This window comes from Scyliorhinus torazame, chromosome 11, assembly GCF_047496885.1.
Source record: "Scyliorhinus torazame isolate Kashiwa2021f chromosome 11, sScyTor2.1, whole genome shotgun sequence".
In the NCBI taxonomy this organism is placed as follows: domain Eukaryota; kingdom Metazoa; phylum Chordata; class Chondrichthyes; order Carcharhiniformes; family Scyliorhinidae; genus Scyliorhinus; species Scyliorhinus torazame.
In genome coordinates this window covers 73,388,366-73,409,340 of record NC_092717.1, presented here as the reverse complement: position 1 = coordinate 73,409,340, position 20,975 = coordinate 73,388,366, and positions in this window count along the sequence as shown.

The following is a 20,975-nucleotide window of genomic DNA, read 5'->3' as shown; positions in this document are numbered from 1 at the left end:
GCTCGCCGGCCTTGGGTCTTCTCGCCAGGACCCGGTGAGCCCCTTCTAGCTCCAGGGGGCTCGGAGAGGCCTCCGCATCCATCAGCAAATGGAGCATCGTGCTCACATACGCCCCGGCATCGGCCCCCTCCACCCCTTCAGGGAGACCCAGAATCCGGAGATTCTTCCTCCTCGACCTGTTCTCCAGGACCTCGAATCTCTCGGCCCACCGCTTGTGCAGCACCTCGCGCGCCTCCATCTTCACTGCCAGGCCCAAGATCTCGTCCTCATTCTCGTTGGTTTTGTCCCTCACCTCTCGGAGCTCTACCTCCTGGGCCTTCTGGGTCTCCTTCAGCCCCTTGATCGCCATCAGCATTGGTGCCAGCACCTCCTTTTTAAGCTCCTCCACCCAGTGCCTGAGAAACTCCTGCTGGTCCGGCCCCCATGCTGCTCGATCTCTGCCCTCCGCCATCTTGTTTTCTCCCCTTCATTTCTGCCGCTGCTCCAAAGCCTCTTTTTCCGCCGCTCCACTTCTGGTCCCCTCCATACACGACGGAAGGGGGACCTTGCTCTCACCTTCCCACACGGGAATCGGTCAAAAAATTTCCGTTGGGGTTCCTCCGGAGAGCCCAAAAGTCCGTTCTAGCGGGAGCTGCCGAAATGTGCGGCTTAGTTCCGCATCACCGCAACCCCACCTGGGGGTCTTCAATGGCAAATATGCTCGTTTAAATATTCAGATCTGGTTCATACCCTGCGAGGGTGAGATCCAGATCTCGCCTGAGGGAGCCTGTTGAGTGACTCGTGCGAGGTTTCACGCCTGGTGCAGAGTCCAGTTTGGGGCCCGCGTGCGATTTAACCGATGCGCCTAGATCCGTGCTGGGCGCAAAACGCTTGCTGAATCGCGCCCTATGTCTACCTCAAGAGGATTCACAAAAGATATTTGGAATTCAATGGGTCCTCAAACAGATTGTGGTTATGATAAGCCCCAGGCCTGGGCTGATTTTCCTTATAGGGAATATTGACCCAGCATGACAGCAGCCATTTTTGCTTCATGTTTTTTTTTGAAAAAGCAGAGCAAGCTGCCAAGAGCCAGGCCCATCTTGAAGAACCTTCAACCTATAGGGAGAGACAGAGAGGGCATTTTTAAATATTCATTTACTAGGCCAGCATTTATTGTCCATCCTTAATTGCCCTGGAGAAAGTTGTGGTGAGCTGCCTTCTTGAACTGTTGTAGTCCATGTGGTGTCGGTTCACCCACAATGCTACTAGGGAGGGAGTTCCAAGATTTTAATCCAGCGAAAGTGAAGGAATGACAATATATTTCCAAGTCAGGATGGTGAGTGACTTGGAGGGGATCTTTTAGGTGGTTGTGTTCCCATGTTACACGAGGCAGATATTAGGAACTTGGGTCCAGAAATGAGATTGAAGATGTAGCAGGCAATTTAGAGGTGAAACTAACTGGAAAAATTGCTGGCACAGAATTGGGGGGATACATCCATACCTGGCTGAGTTATACTGTCCCAGTCAGACTTAAACACATGAGTGGAAATGCACAGGATGTCCCAAATCTATTGTCTTTCGGGACACTCCGTCTAACCAGTTATTAGCCCATTGAAGTCTGATGGCCTCTTTCTCTGTCAATGGGAGGTTAGTTGCATACCAATAACATGGCTTTGTTCTTCTGTACAAACTGGAGTCGGCACTCAACCAGCAAAGATAACGATGATGGGTTCAAGTCTGGACACTCCAGCAGAAAACCTTTGGTTGAGGGGCTGGGGCTTAGAGGGAGAAAGGATCCTGTTTTGAACAGGTACAGGGAAAAGGCTTTGGAAATTGACTGAGAGAGGTCATAAAAGTTGCCACCGAGGAAGACTTTGAAAAGGGTTCTGAAAGAATTTCCGTAACAGAAGAAAAATTGCTTTGTTAAATGCAAGTATTGCCTTGTCTGTGTGAGTGGAAAGAAAGCTGCATGTTCATTTAAAATACTGTTTAATGGGAACTAGTGTGTTCAGGTTAAGAAACAGCATGTGATCTGTTATTGTTAGGGGTGAAGTTTAAAAGTTTAAATATTGTTTTAGAACATAGAACATAGAACGATACAGCGCAGTACAGGCCCTTCGGCCCACAAAGTTCACTACTCTTTGCGTAAAGAACCTAACTCTGACCTCTGTCCTATATCTATTACCCCTCAGTTTAAAGCTATGTCCCCTCGTGCCAGCCATTTCCATCCGCGGGAGAAGGCTCTCATTGTCCACCCTATCTAACCCCCTGATCATTTTGTATGCCTCTATTAAGTCTCCTCTTAACCTTCTTCTCTCCAACGAAAACAACCTCAAGTCCATCAGCCTTTCCTCATAAGATTTTCCCTCCATACCAGGCAACATCCTGGTAAATCTCCTCTGCACCCGCTCCAAAGCCTCCACGTCCTTCCTATAATGCGGTGACCAGAACTGTACGCAATACTTTAATAAAGTTTGTTTATAAAATAACCAAGTCCTATTTCTTATATTATCACTCCTGGAACGAATTGATATTTCCTCACTGTCTTAAAACGTAAAAAGGTTAAGGCTCTGGTTCAGGCTCTTAGGGACTGTTGAGAGCTGACCAGGCATCCGTAACACCCATGTATCTGCTACCCTTGCCTTTCGCGAGGTAGTGGCCATGGTTTTGCAAAGTACTGCCTATGGAGGTTTGGTGAATTCCTGCAGTTCATCTCATGGATGGTACACACTGCTGACACTGTACACCGCTGGTGGGGGGAGTGAATGTTTGTGGCTGGGGTGCCAATCAAGTGGGCTGCTTTTTCCTTTTAAAAAAAATATTTTTATTTGACAAATGTTCACTATTTTCACCACACAAAAGATAAAAAGAACAACCTCAACAATACAAAAACAATCCCACCCAAACACAGGATAAGGGGCACCATCTACCCACTGCAAATAGGCATGAGGGTGTAAGTGTGAGGGTGCACAGGGATGTCACACAGGAGCTTGGGTTGTAGGACTCAGAATCAGATGGGACATGCACATTGAATGTGTGCCAGACATTTCATGCTGTCAGTGTTTATCAGTTGAAGGACAAGCACTTGTCAATCACATTGGGGAGGGCTCAGGAGCTGCCGTAAGCATGCATTCCCCATTGTGGGCCTTCCCCTTTTATCGCTGATACCAGGAATGAAGAAAAGGAGGATGTAGTGAATGCCTAAGCAGGTTCCTTAATTACCAAAGTGTTACTTTGTGGGCGTATCTGACAACTATAGACTGGAGGCATTCTCAGTGGCTTCCTGGGGGAGTCCTATCTCAACTTCAGCACATGCGTGGTCTTGCTCCTCCCCGGCTAGCTGAGTGACATCCTCCTCAAAAGGGAGGACTCGAATGTCCGGAATGCCGCCTTTGATCTTGGCTCACTCCCTCTTAACATGAGCATTTTTGAGCTTATGCCCGGTACTACCCCCATGTCCACCCCAACTCTGGCCTCTTCCATTATCCGAGCCACATATTTTTTCTGTTTCCATGACCATCTTCCCATGAAACCTTCAGCTACCCCAGCATCACCCTCAACATGGCATCTTACAACATCCTACTTCCCACCCCTCTTGGCTGTTTCCTCCACTGCCCACTACCCTCAGTTGAAGCTCCAGGACCCCACCGGAGAAAGCCCCAAGTCCGCTATCTAGGACCATCATTCTACCACCATCCCTGCCTGGAATCCCCCTCCTCCACCCAACCAAAGGACCAACCAGATCTAATATACAAGGCCTACCTCCTTGCACCTTTGCATTCCCTCACCGTCTCCTGCTTTAATTTTTCAGCCAATGGGTCTTTATCTGTGATGAGGTGAGACTTACGTCCGTCTCCAGGAGGAAGGCCTGCCTCAAAGAGCTACTCGCCAATTAGAGGCTGGAAAATCTGCAGTACTGACAATGCCATTGGGAATGGTGGCCACTGCTGGTATTACAGAAAAGTGCCTGCTGGGTTGTACGTTGGGTGGTTAAATCTGAGCGGAAGTGAGATTAGGTCCATAAGTGGGTATGAATTGGACATTTACGGACCTCAATTGGGCCACGGGCGCATGCCACTCATGCCTGTTTATCTTCTCTCAGGTGACCTGTAAAACCTAGCCCATGATTTTTTGGGGGTAGTATATTGGAGCAGTTTGTGAAGGCCAAACCAACCCTCATTTTCATAGTATGTTTTGCAGCTACATTACATTTCTGATACAGTGAATAATGACCACAGCAAAAGTAGCTTAGTGCCCATTATATGACTTGTACAGGCAAATGTTTCATTATGACATGGTCAAATGAGTTGCCCTGAGGGAATTGCTGTATAGTCAGCATGATTCCTGCAACCAGTGGAAAAAAAAAGGTTTTCCACTTACAATCCAAAGATTGTAGTTTAGTACACAGTAACAGCAAAAGTTAACGCAAGGAATTTTTGAATCATTTTCCTCAGTAGTTTTATGCGCATGCTTTTTCAAACAGATCAGATTTACGAAAGCCACCAAAAAGCCATGAATAACTGCTGCTCAAACACTTTCCTTCCTCAATTGTGCAATTTTATGGATTGGTGATTCACATCAAATAATGCTTGTGTTGCAGCTGCTATGACTCAATTTAATTTGTGGTAAGAATGAGTCAAGGCGACTACAGTAAGTGGGCTGTTCCACGTAAACCATTCAGTTCCAAAATACAGTAGCTAAAGATTTCTACTGATATGAATCAGTGCACAGCTTTTCCCAGAAATCCAGTCCTTTTTTTCCTTTGCCATTTCCTTCTTTTTATATATATTTTTATTGGAGCTTTTTCATTTATACAGATAACCCAACAAATTTTCAAAACACAACTGGTACAGTACAGAACAAGTATTTCTGCAAATATAATTACAGAGAAAGACTGGATAAATTGAGAACAGCAGTCCTTAAGACCGGATCATTCAGAAAATGGGGAGGGAAGAGGATAAGGCCATGATAGGATAACATATCAAAATGCACACCTTTACGTATGGCGAGATTGTGACTTGCAATATGACTCAAGAGAAACTTTGCAGGGGCAGGTCAGACAAAGTGGAGCTTCGAAATTTGAGATAGGGCTCCCACACTCTACGGAATGTATCCGACTGAGAACGGAGCACAGAAGTCAGGAATTCCATAGAAATAAATTCCATGACTAATTCATTCCAATTTTGAATTGAAGGATACTTGTCACTTATCCAGGAGCAGAAGATATCTTTCCGAGCAGCAAAGTTAGGATGTTGTACAGTCTTTTTTCATGAATGTTAATAATTCCCCTATCTGAAAGACCCAGAATTCGGACCAAAGGATCAAATTCTAAGGCCCGGCCAAATATCCACACAAGCTCCTTAACCACACCAGTCCAATAGGATAAAATCTTGATACAGGTCCATGTGAAAATGGAATGAAATGAAAATCGCTTATTGTCACAAGTAGGCTTCAAATGAAGTTACTGTGAAAAGCCCCTAGTCGCCACATTCCGGCACCTGTTCGGGGAGGCTGGTACGGGAATATAAACATCCTCGACCACCAGGCACTTTGGGCATATCGAGGGTATAGCAAGATCAAACTTGTCTCACAGCGTGATATGCAAGTGGCGCAGTATCTTGAACTGAGCTCCTTCATTCTATTGTGTACTGAAATTTTATTGGCATTAACCAATATACTACCCTATGTCTCCTCATTAATATTATTTGCCAAGTCTCTTTACAAAGACTGCAAAATACTAACACAGAATCTAGAATACAAGGTATCATAAAATTTGCTAATTAACAGTTTAGGCGCCGCAGAAATCAGAATTTTTTTCCACCGGGAAATGGAAAAGCCAAGAAGAAAAGTTGCCTTGTTCAGGGTAAAGTCTCTAAGTTGCAGGTCCTAAAAAAGGAGTGTCTTGGAATGCCAAATTTTTGGCATAGCTGCTCAAAGGATGACAAGAAGACACCACTGAACATATATTCCAGCCTTCAAATGCCTCAATCTCCAAATATCAAATCCATGGCCTGACCACCTGACAGGAAGTCTGGGCTGTCCTGGATGAGAGAGAGTGGAAGTCTTTAGATCTCCCTTTAATTGACTGATTATCCTTCACGCCGTAAAAGTATTAATAATTATAGGGTTTTCGCACCGAGCAGAACCCGACCTAAAGACCCTGTAAAATAACAAGACCTGTAAATGATATACCAACTGGTCTGCTTTCAATATTGAGCCAAATGGAGATCCTTTCTAACCCAGTCCCTTATAAACCTAAGATGAGAGGCTAATTGGTGTAGCTTAATATTCGGGACCCCCAAACACCCTTACAAGATGGGAGCTGCAGCTTGCTGAACTTCAAACAAGACTTCTTTTTATTCCATATTATCAAACTGATCATTCCAATAATCTCCTTGAAGACTCTAGCAGACAGTAAGATTGGCAATATCTGCAAGGGATACAATAATCTAGGAAAAACATTTATTTTAATGCAAACCTACCCAACCATGACACTGGCTGGGAAAATCAACATGTAGGTCCCACCTAATAGACAAAATCAACTGAAGAAAATTCGCCCCATATAATTATTTGAAAAACGGGGTAATTACAACTCTCAGATATGTAAACCACAACGGGGACCACCTAAAAGGAAAATTAGAAAGGGGAAGTGGTCCATCTCTCAATCCTCCCACAGGCACAGATAATCTTATAACTGGAGATGGTACTAAATCTATCTATCATGTCAATAATCTAGGAACTGAGATGTCGGTACAAACAGCAACACGTCATCAGATCATAATCTTATGCTGCTTCCCCCCACAGCACAGCCCAGATATCAAAGGATCATATTCCTCACCCAGCCCAAATCTCAGCCACGTATAAATCAAGCCATTCCATTCCACTCTATCAAATGCTTTCTCTGCATTTAAGGAAATCACTAACCCACCCAACGCCCGCTTTTGGAAAACTTAGATAACATTCAATAACCTTCTGACATTATTGCTAAAATATCAACTCCTAATGAAGCTAGTCTAGTTCCCCTGAATGATCAATGGGAGAATTCCCTCTAAATGCCACGGCAATACTTTAGGCAACAATTTCCAATCAATATCGAAAAGCGAATTGGTCCATTGGAAGCACACCCCTCCGAGGTCTTGCCTGCCTTCAGAATTCTGGAAATATTCGCTTCCTGGAGCGTTGGTGGTAACAGACCTGCCGCAAATGAATGCCAGCACATACCAATCAACGGATCTAAGAACAAGTCCTTAAAGTCCCTGCAAAACTCACACCCTAAACCATCCAGCCCAGGGGCCTTGCTCGGTTGTAATTCACCAATGGCCATTGCCACCTGTCATTTAGAGATAGGAGAATCAAGGGCTAATCGTTGATCATCCAAAGCCATAGGAAGCTCGAGGGAAGAGAAGAAACACTCCACGCATGTCAATACATCTCCAGACTGGCACGATGTTTACAGTTCAGTATAAAAATTCCAAATTTCCTATGAATGTCTTTGGTTTTAATTAGTCTACAACCCCTAGAATTATGTACAGAGAGGATAGCCCTAGAATCAGCTCCCTTAGTCAAAAAAGCCAAGTATCTACTTGGCTTGTTCCCAAACTCATACAATTTTTGCTTTGCAAATATAAGACTCCCCTCGGCCCTCTGCGTCAGCAGGGTATCAAGAGCCATCCTGAACTGTGTTAACCTCCCTCAATAATAGCTGAATACGATTCCTCCTGTATTCTTCCTCCACTTTGGCCAATCTAGCCTCCAGCCAGCACTGAATTTCCAGCATTCTACACCTTTTATTATAACCAACACCCTAGCACAAACCTTACAGATCTCCAACAAAATAGAGGGGGTCACATCACAAAGGGAACTGACTGCGAAGAAGCTCAAACTCATTCTTAAAATGCGTAGTAAAGGGTTTATTCCTGATCAGAGATGTGTCAAAACACCACAGCCTAGATCTGGGGACAAACCCTAGAGTAAAAATTCAAGGAAGACAGCAGCATGGTCAGAGATCACAATGCTACCTATGGAACAGGAGGACACCAAATATAGGATAGCCCTAAGTACAAAGAAAAAGTCAAGTCTAGTATGACATTGGTGAGGAGCTGAGCAAAATGTAAATTCTCTGATCTCTAGATGTAAAGTCCTCCACAGGTCCAGGTATTCCCCCTCCTCCCACACCACCAATGCCCTTGCCTGTAGGGTGGGGGGATTTTTGGTTACTGGAGCTTATCAATGAAGGGACCCAAATGACAATTAAAGTCTCTGCCCACAAAATAATTTGTTAGAGCCAGCTCTGCAAAGTCCATGAAGACTTTAGTATCAAACTCCAGGGAGTGATTAGGATGCCATACACATTCATTTATCGTGATTGATTCTCCAAATAAAGCCCCTTAATAATCACATATCTGCCCGCCTTATCCTTCACACAATTCTCCACCTTGAAGGGAACATATTTGTTGACCAAAATTACTTCTCCTCTGTTGTTGATTGAAAATGAGGAAAGAAGAACTGCCCCAACCATTCCCACTTTATCTTTAAATGGTCCTTGCCATCCAAATGAGTCTCCTGTAACAAGGCTCTGTCCACTTTCTCCTTCTTAAAAAAAGACAGCAGGTGGGATTCTCCGCCGGCTGACGGTGGAATCGGGAAACGCAATTTGGCGGAGAATCGTGGCAGGTGCAGGTTTCACGCCAAATCGCAATTCTTCGGTGCCTCGACAGCGGTGTCAATGCATTCCACATTGAATGTCGCTAGACGGCAGCTGGACCGATTCAGCGACCATTGAGGGGATAGCACCGGTGTGGACACAATCGATTCCAATGAGAAAGGGTGTGGGATTCACTGGATTTCGTGATTGACACTCAGGAGGCTGACAAGCTGCGGCCGCATATAAACACTTCACTCCCCACACACACCCTCCCAGCCAACAAGATGGCAGCAAGGAGAGTGGCCCCGAGATTCATGGACGCTGAGCTTGACACCCTCCTGGATGCTGTGGAGGAGAGGCAGGTGACCCTCTACCCGGGCCCGGGAAGGAGGTTGCCAGCTGCTGCCATTCGCCGTGCCTGGGTGTAGTTGGCAGAGGTAGTAAGCCCCACTAGCAACACTATCCGGACTGGCCATCCGAATTTTGGCAGCCTCCTTAGGGCGGCTAGGGTAAGTAAGCAGCACTGTGCCCCTGATGCCAACCTCCACCCCACACAACCTTACCCCTCCCCCGACCAGGACGGCATCCGCACCATATGCCGGCACCCATACCGGCCGCCATGGCTGGGTGCCCTAGCCACTGAAGCCACCAGCTACCCACCCCCTGGGCTGCATGTTTCCCCACCCTGCACCACATGCCAGCACCCAACCAGCCACCATGGCTGGGCGCACAGACCTCAAAGCCACCAGCTGCCCATCCCCAATGCTGCCCGCATCCGGCTGTCTAACACTATGCGTTTTCCGTTCCCCCCCCCCCCCCCCCCCCCCCCGCCCCCAGCCCACCCCCCCAGGAAAAGGCCGCCCATAATCACTGTGATGCACGATCAATTAAACTTAAAGACGAGGTTTTAATAGACTAGATCTGTTCCCCAGCAGCTTTGGTACAGAATGAGGGCTGCTGGGACGGCACCTGTTCTTATACCCCGCCTGTCAGTGCGGAGCCACATACCAAACAGCCAATGGTAAGCTGCTAGGCTTACCCAATGGTCTACAGCCTCTCGGGTACTGCAATACCTGATACTACCACATTCACCCTCTGTTAAAAAAATAGAGTCCAGCGGGGGTGGTGGCCAGTGGTTACAATTGCATTGAACATGGTATGATCAGATATGGAGGTACCGTGAGTATTTACAAGCGTGGAAGATATATACAGTCAGTGTTCATTTACAGGTACAGTTACAGTGTAGCAATCAGTCGGTCGGGTGGCCTGGTCGGCCTCCTGGATCGTCTGAGCCTCTGTGGTGATTCAGTTGGGGGGTCCCGGCGTCGGCGACTCCGGGAGCGTGGCTTCGTCGTCCATGGCAGCTTCGTCACCCCGAGACGGCGCTGGTGGGGTAAATGGTTGACATGAGAGGGGGGGCGCCTGTAGGGGGCGTCGGTGGGTGGGATGGCCTAGGTAGGAGCGGCGGGATGACCGACCCCCCAGTGAGGTGCTGTGTGAGGGGGGGAGGGGGGGGCAATGGTTCGGATGCGCGTGGGGTTCCGGCGGGCGGCAGGTCCCGGAGGGAGACTGTATCTTGCCGACCGTCAGGGAACGCCACGTAGGCGTACTGGGGGTTAGCGTGCAGCAGGTGGACCCTCTCGACCAACGGGTCCGACTTGTGCGCCCGCACGTGCTTCCGAAACAGGATGGGTCCGGGTGTCGCTAGCCAGGTTGGGAGCGAAGTTCCGGAGGAGGACTTCCTGGGGAAGACCAGGAGACGTTCATGAGGTGTCTGATTGGTGGTTGTACAGAGCAGCGACCGAATGGCGTGGAGGGCCTCCGGGAGGACTTCCTGCCAGCGGGAGACGGGGAGAGTCCTGGACCGCAGGGCCAGTAGGACGGTCTTCCAGACCGTTCCGTTCTCCCTCTCTACCTGCCCGTTTCCCCGGGGGTTGTAACTGGTCGTCCTGCTTGAGGCGATGCCCTTGCTGAGCAGGAATTGACGCAGTTCGTCGCTCATAAAGGAGGACCCCCTATCACTGTGTTTGTACGCGGGGAACCCGAACAGCGCAAAGATACCATGGAGAGCCTTGATGACAGTGGTTGTGGTCATGTCGGGGCAGGAGATGGCGTACGGGAACCGGGAGTACTCATCAATTCAGTTCAGGAAATAAGTGTTGCGGCCGGTGGAGGAGAGGGGGCCTTTGAGGTCCATGCTGAGGCGCTCAAAGGGACGGGAAGCCTTTATCAGGTGCGCCCTCTCTGGCCGGTAGAAGTGCGGTTTGCACTCCGCGCAGATTTGGCAGTCCCTGGTGACTGTCCTGACCTCCTTGATGGAGTAGGGCAGGTTGCGGGCCTTAATGAAGTGGAAAAAGCAAGTGACCCCCGGGTGGCAGAGATTCTTTTGGAGGGCTCGGAGGCGGTCCACTTGTGCGGTGGCACACGTGCCGTGGGACAGGGCATCGGAAGGCTCGTTTAGCTTCCCAGGACGGTACAAGATCTCCTAGTTTAGGTGGAGAGTTCTATCCTCCACCATAAGATCTTGTCGTTCTTTATCTTGCCCCACTGTGCATTATCAAACATGAACGCCACCGACCGTTGGTCCGTGAAGAGAGTGAATCTCCTGCCAGCCAGGTAATGCCTCCAGTGTCGCACAGCTTCTACTATGGCTTGTGCCTCTTTTTCGACCGAGGAATGGCGAATTTCTGAAGCATGGAGAGTGCGGGAGAAGAAAGCCACGGGCCTGCCTGCTTGGTTGAGGGTGGCGGCCAGAGCTACGTCGGACGCATCGCTCTCGACCTGGAAGGGCAGGGACTCGTCGATGGCGCGCTTCGTGGCCTTTGCAATGTCTGCTTTGATGCGGCAGAAGGCCTGGCAGGCCTCCGTCGACAGGGGGAAGGTTGTGGACTGGATTAGGGGTCGGGCTTTGTCTGCGTAGTTGGGGGCCCACTGTGCGTAATAACTGAAAAACCCGAGGCAGCGCTTCAGGGCCTTGGAGCAGTGAGGGAGGGGGAATTCCATAAGGGGGCGCATGCGTTCAGGGTCGGGGTCTATAACTCCATTTCGCACTACGTAGCCGGGAATGGCTAGACGGTAGGTGCTAAAGACACATTTATCCTTATTGTACGTTAAGTTAAGGATTTTCGTGGTCGAGGAATTTTCAGAGGTTGGTGTCGTGGTCTTGCTGGTCATGGCCGCAGATGGTGACGTTATCAAGATATGGGAACGTTGCGCGTACGCCGTACCGGTCAACCATTCGGTCCATCTCGCGTTGGAAGACCGAGACCCCATGAGTGACACCAAAGGGAACCCTTAAAAATTGGTAGAGTCGCCCATCTGCTTCGAAGGCAGTGTACTTGCGGTCACTAGTATGGAGGGGTAGCTGATGGTAGGGGGACTTGAGATCCACCGTGGAGAAGACCTTGTATTGCGCGATCCTGTTCACCAGGTCGGATATGCAGGGGAGAGGGTACGCATCCAGCTGCGTAAACTTGTTGATGGTCTGACTGTAGTCAATGACCATCCTATGCTTCTCCCCGGTCTTTACCACCACTACTTGAGCTCTCCAGGGACTGTTGCTAGCTTCAATGACCCCTTCCCTCAGTAGCCTTTGGACCTCTGACCTGATGAAGGTCCGGTCCTGGGCACTGTACCGTCTGCTCCTGGTGGCGACTGGTTTGCAATCCGGGGTGAGGTTCGCAAACAGGGAAGGCGGGTCGACCTTAAGGGTCGCGAGGCCGCAGACAGTAAGGGGGGGTATACGGCCGCTGAATTTAAAGGTGAGGCTTTGCAAGTTACATTGGAAGTCCAACCCCAGGAGTGTAGCCGTGCAGAGGTGCGGCAGGACATAAAGGCGGAAATTGTTGAATTTCCTGCCTTGGACAATGTGATCTGCTAGGCAGAACCCCTTTATCTCCACTGAGTGTGATCCGGAGGCCAGGGAGATTCTCTGGTTTACAGGGTGGGTAACAAGTGAACAGCGCCTTAACGTGTCGGAGTGTATAAAGCTCTCCGTGCTCCCAGAGCCGATCAGGCAAGACATCTCGTGGCCGTTGATGAAGATCGTCGTCGTAATGCTGTTGCGAGTGTCCGTGGTCGATTTTGGTCCAGCGTCACCGAGGCCAGATGGAGCAGTTGTGGGTTGTGATCGGGCAGCATGTAGTCGGCCGTGCTGGGGGCCTGGGGCCCCATCCAAGATGGCGTCTCCCATGGATCGCACATGGTGGTCGGGAATGGACAAAATGGCGGCGGGGATGAATAAAATGGCGGCGCCCATCCGTCCAGCGTGGCGTCCGGGGGGCAAGATGGCCGCGGCCGTGGGCCGGACGTGGCCCTAGGATAGGGGGGTGGCGGTGAGTGCTGGCTGCCTGGGGCCCGAAGGGAAGGTTGCCGCGGCGGTCCGGAGTCGTTGGAGACTGCAGGCACGGCTCGTGCTTGGCAGACCACCACAAAATGGCCCTTCTTGCCGCACCCTTTGCAGGTGGAGGTGCGGGCTGGGCAGCGCTGGCAGGGGTGCTTCGCCTGCCCACAGAAGAAACAACAGGGCCCAACAGAGTTAGTGGGCCGTCTTACAGCGCAGGCCTGCGGGGACACGGGGAAGGTCAGTGGGGCTGCCGCTGCGGGTTGCCATGCAGCCCAGGGGGCCGCTGCGCGGTCAGGCGCATAGGACTGCGCGTTTCTAGAGGCAACATCCATGTACCCTGCCAGGGCCCGTGCCTCTCTCAGCCCCAGGGTGTCCTTTTCTAAAAGTCTTTGGCAGATCTCTGAAGAGCTCATACCTGCTACAAAGGCATCCCGGATTAGAAATTCCATGTGCTCGCTCACCGAAACTTGCGGGCAGCCACAGTTTCTGCCCAGCACCAGTAGTGCACGGTAGAAGTCCTCCAGCTATTCCTCGGGGCTTTGCCGTCTAGTTGCAAGCAGATGACGTGCGTAGACCTAGTTTACAGGGCGTATATAATGTCCCTTTCACAGTTCGATCGCATCACCATAGTCCTCCACCTCCTCGATGAGGTTGAAGATTCCAGGGTTAATTATCGAGTGCAGGAGATGCAGTTTCTGTTCTCCTGAGAGGGTGCCTCCGGCCGTCTCGAGGTAGCCTTTAAAACACGCCAGCCAGTGCTTAAAAATCGCAGCCGAGTTCTCCGCGTGGGGGCTGAGTTGTAGGCACTCTGGCTTGATTCGGAGATCCATCCTTTCAGCTTAAGAGTAGTCTATTAAATTGATGCACGATCAATTAAACTCAAAGATGAGGTTGTATCATAACTGAAGGCTTTAATAGACTAGATCTGTTCCCCAGCAGCTTCGGTACAGAATGAAGGCTGCTGGGACGGCACCTTTTCTTATACCCCGCCTGTCAGGGCGGAGCCACATACCAAACAGCCAATGGTAAACTGCTGGGCTTACCCAATGGTCTACAGCCTCTCGAACTGCAATACCTGATACTACCACACACTGGGAGCGGGAGAAGACTGGAGGGGGGCCGGCGGACCTGTGGCCCGTCACTGCGGCAGAACAACTGGCTCTGGATGTGATCGGCGGGCCCGAGGAAAGGGCAGTTGCCAGGGTGAGGAAGTGAGATCCCAATGAGTTGCGGTTCCCCGTGACACGTGTGTCACCCCCCAGCACCACCCTCACAACCCCCACACCACCCTCACAGCTCCCACACCACCCTCACAGCCCGCACACCACTCACACACTACCCCACACCACCCTCACACAACCCCCACACTACCCCCACACCACCCTCACATTACCTACACATCACCCCCACACTACAAAGAACAAAGAAAAGTACAGCACAGGAACAGACCATTCGGCCCGCCAAGTCCGTGCCTACCATGCTGCCCGACTAAACTAAAATCTTCTACACTTCCTGGGTCCGTATCCCTTTATTCCCATCCTATTCATGTATTTGTCAAGATGCCTCTTAACTAACCCCGCACCTCCCTCACACTACCCCCTAACCACCCTCACAGTACCCACACACACCACCCTCCACACCACCCTCACACTACCCCCACACCACCCTCACAATCCCACCACCCTCACAACCCGCACACCACCCTCACACTAACCCCACACCTCCCTCACACTACCCCCAAACCACACTCACAACCCGCACACCTCCCTCACACTACCCCCACACCACCCCCTAACCACCCTCACACTACCCCCACACACCCTCACAACCCGTACACCACCCTCACACCACCCCCACACCACCCTCACACTACCCCCTAACCACCCTCACACTACCCCCTAACCACCCTCACACTACCCCCTAACCACCCTCACACTACCCCCTAACCACACTCACAACCCCCACACCACCCTCACAATCCCACCACCCTCACAACCCGCACACCACCCTCACACTAACCCCACACCTCCCTCACACTACCCCCTAACCACACTCACAACCCGCACACCTCCCTCACACTACCCCCACACCACCCTCACACTACCCCCTAACCACCCTCACACTACCCCCACACACCCACACAACCCGCACACCACCCTCACACCACCCCCACACCACCCTCACAACCCCCACACCACCCTCACAACCCGCACACCACCCTCACACTACTCCCTAACCACCCTCACACTACCCCCACACACCCTCACACTACCCCCTAACCACCCTCACAACCCCCACACCACCCACACAACCCGCACACCACCCTCACACTACCCCCTAACCACCCTCACAACCCCCACACCACCCCACACCACCCTCACAACCCCCACACCACCCTCACAACCCCCACACCACCCTCACAACCCCCACACCACCATCACAACCCTCACACCACCCTCACACTACCCCCACAACACCCTCACAACCCCCACACCACCCTCACAACCCCCACACCACCCTCACACTACCCCCACACCACCCTCACAGCCCGCACACCACCCTCACTACCCCCACACCACCCTCACAACCCCCACACCACCCTCACAACCCCCACACTACCCCCACACCATCCTCACACTACCCCCACACCACCCTCACACTACCCCCACACCACCCTCACACTACCCTCACACCACCCTCACACTACCCTCACACCACCCTCACAACCCGCACACCACCCTCACAACCCGCACACCACCCTCACAACCCGCACACCACCCTCACACTAACCCCACACCTCCCTCACACTACCCCCACACCACCCTCACAACCCGCACACCACCCTCACACTAACCCCACACCTCCCTCACGCTACCCCCTAACCACACTCACAACCCGCACACCTCCCTCACACTACCCCCACACCACCCTCACACTACCCCCTAACCACCCTCACACTACCCCCTAACCACCCTCACACTACCCCCACAAACCCTCAAAACCCGCACACCACCCTCACACCACCCCCACACCACCCTCACAACCCCCACACCACCCACACAACCCCCACACCACCCTCACACTACCCCCACACCACCCTCACAACCCCCACACCACCCTCACAACCCACACACCACCCTCACACTACTCCCTAACCACCCTCACACTACCCCCTAACCACCCTCACAACCCCCACACCACCCCCACACCACCCTCACAACCCCCACACCACCCTCACAACCCCCACACCACCCTCACAACCCCCACACCACCATCACAACCCTCACATCACCCTCACAACCCGCACACCACCCTCACAACCCCCACACCACCCTCACACTACCCCCACACCACCCTCACAACCCCCACACCACCCTCACAACCCCCACACCACCCTCACAACCCCCACACCACCCCCACACCACCCTCACAACCCCCACACCACCCTCACAACCCCCACACCACCCTCACAACCCGCACACCACCCTCACAACCCGCACACCACCCTCACAACCCGCACACCACCCTCACACCACCCTCACAACCCGCACACCACCCTCACAACCCGCACACCACCCTCACACTACCCTCACACCACCCTCACAACCCCCACACCACCCTCACAACCCGCACACCACCCTCACAACCCGCACACCACCCTCACAACCCCCACACCACCCTCACACCACCCTCACACTACCCCCACACCACCCTCACACTACCCTCACACCACCCTCACACCACCCTCACACCACCCTCACACCACCCTCACACCACCCTCACAACCTGCACACCACCCTCACACTACCCTCACACCACCCTCACACTACCCCACACCACCCTCACACAACCCCCACACCACCCTCACAACCCCCACACCACCCTCACAACCCGCACACCACCCTCACACCACCCTCACACTACCCCACACCACCCTCACAACCAGCACTCCACCCTCACACAACCCCCACACCACCCTCATACTACCCCGACACCACCCTCACACTACCCCCACACCGCCCTCACAACCCCCACACCACCCTCACAATCCGCACACCACCCTCACACTACCCCCACACCACCCTCACACTACCCCCACACCACCCTGACAACCCGCACACCACCCTCACACAACCCCCACACCACCCCCACAACCCTCAGACCACCCTCACACTACCCCCACACCACCCTCACACTACCCCCACACCACCCTCACACTACCCCGACACCACCCTCACACCACCCCCACACCACCCTCACAACCCCCACACCACCCTCACAACCCCCACACCACCCTCACAACCCCCACACCACCCTCACAACCCTCACACCACCCTCACACTACCCCCACACCACCCTCACACTACCCCCTACCCCCTAAGATCTGTCCCGAGGGAAAGTCGTTGAGGAGTCTTGTAGCTGTGGGGAAGCAGCAGTTCCTATGTCTGAATGTGCGGGTCTTCAGACTTCTGTACCTTCTGCCTGATGGAAGGGTCTGGAAGAAGGTAAAGCCTGGGTGGGAGGGGTCTCTGATAACGCTGTCCGCCTTCCTGAGGCAGCGGGAGGTGTATACAGAATCAATGTGAGGGTAGCAAGCTTGTGTGATGCGTTGGGCTGAGTTCACCACACTCTGCAGTTTCTTGCAATCTTGGACCGAGCAGTTGCCATACCAGGTTGTGATGCAGCTGGATAGGATGCTCTCTATCGCATATCTGTAGAAGTTTGTGAGAGTCGATGCAGACATGCCGAATTTCTTTAGCTTCCGTAGGAAATAGAGACGTTGTTGGACTTGCTTAACTGTTGCATCAACGTGAGTGGACCAGGACAGACTGTTGGTGATGGTGACCCTCAGGAATTTAAAGCTATTGACCATCTCCACTTCGGAGCCATTGATGCAGATGGTGGCGAGAGGGGGGGGGGGGGGGGGGGGCGGGGGAGTGTTGTGCTATGCTTCCTGAAGTCAATGATCTGCAGTTTCTTGGTCTTTCTGACATTAAGGTTGTTTTGGTAGGACTTCCGGTTGCGGCTATGCGGAGCTAAGCCGCACGATTCGGCAGCTCCCGCGATTACGGACTTTCGGGCTCGCTAGAGGAGCCCCAACGGAATTTTTTTTACAGACAACCCATGGGAAAGAGAAGAGAAAGGTCCCCTACCGACTTTTATGGACTGGACCCGAAGTGCAACAGCCAAAAAAGCGGCATTGGAGCAGCGGGAGAAACGACGGAAAAAAAGCAAAATGGCGGCGGCCGGGGACAAAGAGGAGGCGCAGGAATTCATCAAGCGCTGCTTCGAGGAGCTGCGTAAGAAGATGCTGGCGCCTATGCTGGTGGTAATTGAAGGACTAGGGATAACCCAGAAGGCCCACGAGGTGAAGATCCAGGAGGTCCAGAAAAGAGTCAGTGAGAATGAGGACGAGCTCTTGGGCCTGGCGGTGAGAGTGGAGCGGCACGAGGCGCTACACAAGAAGTGGGCGGGAAGACTCGAAGACCTGGAGAACAGGTTGAGGAGAAATAATCTGCGGATCCTGGGTCTCCCAGAAGGAGTGGAGGGGGCCGATGCCGCGGCATACGCGGGCACGATGATCAGGGCGATGACGGGCGCGGAGGCCCCTTCGAGGGCACTGGAGCTGGACGGGGCGCACCGGGTGCTGGCGAGGAAGCCCAAGGCAGCTGAGCCGCCAAGGGCGATGGTGGTGAGATTTCACCGGTTTACGGACAGAGAGAGGGACCTGAAATGGGCCAAGAAGGAGCGGAGCAGCAAGTGGGACAATGCAGAGATCTGAATATACCCGGACTGGAGCACGGAGGTTGCCAAGCGGAGAGCGGGTTTCAACCGGGCCAAAGCGGTGCTGCATCGGAAAGGAGTGAAATTTGGAATGCTGAAGCCAGCGCGACTGGACTGGACATAGAAGGACCAACATTACTACTTCGAAACGCCTGAAGAGGCGCGGACTTTTATACAAGCTGAAAAGTTGGACTCGAACTGAGGGTTTGTGAGGGTGAGGAGTGTTTGAGGGTTGAAGTATGATGGTTGTTGTATATAGCGGGTCAATCACGCGCAGGAAATGTCATATGGGCTGGGGGGGGGGGAAAGACAGGACCTGCGCCAGAGGGGGCGGGGCAGGCTTTGGAAAGCGCGTTTTCTTTTTCCCCGCGCGCGGGAAGAAAGGCGGGAAGGGTAACGAAGGATAGATTGGGAGCCTCCCACACGGGGGGGTCAAAGGGACGGCGGGGGAAGCCGGGGTCAGCAGGTGTCAGCTGACTTAAGGGAGTGACATGGGGGGAGCAAAAAAGCTAGACAGGGGTCTAGCGGGGGGGAGGGGAGGGGGGAAGTGGGGGGGGGGGGGGGGGGAAGGGTTGCTGCTGCACTGGCCGAAAGGGAATGGGACACAGGTGGTCGGGACGGAGGTCCCCCAGCTGGGGGACTGGAGGGTGAGGGAGACGCGGACACGGGACTGGCCCAGAAAAGGACGTGGCTAGTCGGCGGGCGGGGGTGGGTGAGAGCCCCTCCAATCCGGCTGATAACGTGGAATGTGAGGGGCCTGAATGGGCCGGTGAAGAGGTCTTGAGTGTTCGCGCACTTGAAGGGACTGATGGCAGACGTGGCCATGCTCCAAGAGACACACCTGAAGGTGGCGGACCAGGTTAGGTTAAGAAGGGGATGGGTAGGACAGGTATTTCACTCGGGACTAGACGCGAAAAATAGAGGGGTGGCAATTTTGGTGGGAAAGCATGTGTCATTTGAGGCCAAGACTATCGTAGTGGAAAATGGAGGGAGATATGTGATGGTGGTGTTGGTAAATGTATACGCCCCGAACTGGGATGATGCTGGATTCATGAAGCGCATGTTGGGGCGCATTCCGGACCTGGAGGTAGGATGCCTGATAATGGGAGGGGACTTCAATACAGTGCTGGACCCAGCACTGGACCGCTCCAGATCAAGGATGGGAAAGAGGCCGGCGGCGGCCAAGGTGCTCAGGGGGTTTATGGATCAGATGGGGGGAGTGGACCCATGGCGGTTTGCAAGGCCGCACGCCAGGGAATTTTGTTTCTTCTCCCACGTGCACAAAGCCTACTCCCGGATAGATTTCTTTGTTCTGGGCAGGGCGCTCATCCCGAGGGTGGAGGGGACGGAGTATTCGGCCATAGCCGTTTCGGACCACGCCTCGCACTGGATGAAAATGGGGCTGGGAGAGGAGAGGGACCAACGCCCCCAGTGGCGGCTGGACGTGGGATTGCTGGCAGATGAGGTGGTGTGTGGGAAGGTGAGGGGGTGTATCGAAAGGTACTTGGAGGCCAACGACAACGGGGAGGTGCGGGTGGGGGTGGTATGGGAGGTATTGAAGGCGGTGATCAGGGGAGAGCTAATCTCCATCAGGGCTCATAGGGAGAAGACAGAGGACATGGAAAGGGAGAGGTTAGTGGGGGAGATTTTGAGAGTGGACAGGAGATACGCAGAGGTCCCGGAGGAAAGATTACTTGGGGAAAGACGACGGCTCCAGACCTTACAAGACATACAAGGACCAACATTATTACTTCGAAACGCCTGAAGAGGCGCGGACCTTTATACAAGCCGACCTCCAGACGGTTTGACCTGTTGACCACGGGGAAGGCGGAGGCACAGGGGAGGAAGGTGCAGGGGGCGACCTACGTGTACAGGGAAAAGGCTAGTCGGATGCTGGCACGCCAGCTCTGTAAGAGGACGGCAGCGAGGGAAATAGAGGGAATCAAAGATGGAAGGGGAGTCACGGTTCGGAGTGTAACAAAAATAAACAAGGTATTCAAGGCCTTTTATGAAGAGCTGTACAGATCCCAGCCCCAGGGGAGGAAGAGGGGATGAGACGATTCCTACATCAACTGAGGTTCCCGAGGTTGGAGGAGCAAGAGGTGGCTGGTTTGGGGGCACCAATCGGGTTGGAGGAGCTGAGCAAAGGTTTGGGGAGTATGCAGGCGGGGAAGGCCCCGGGGCCGGACGGGTTCCCGGTGGAGTTCTACAGAAAGTACGTAG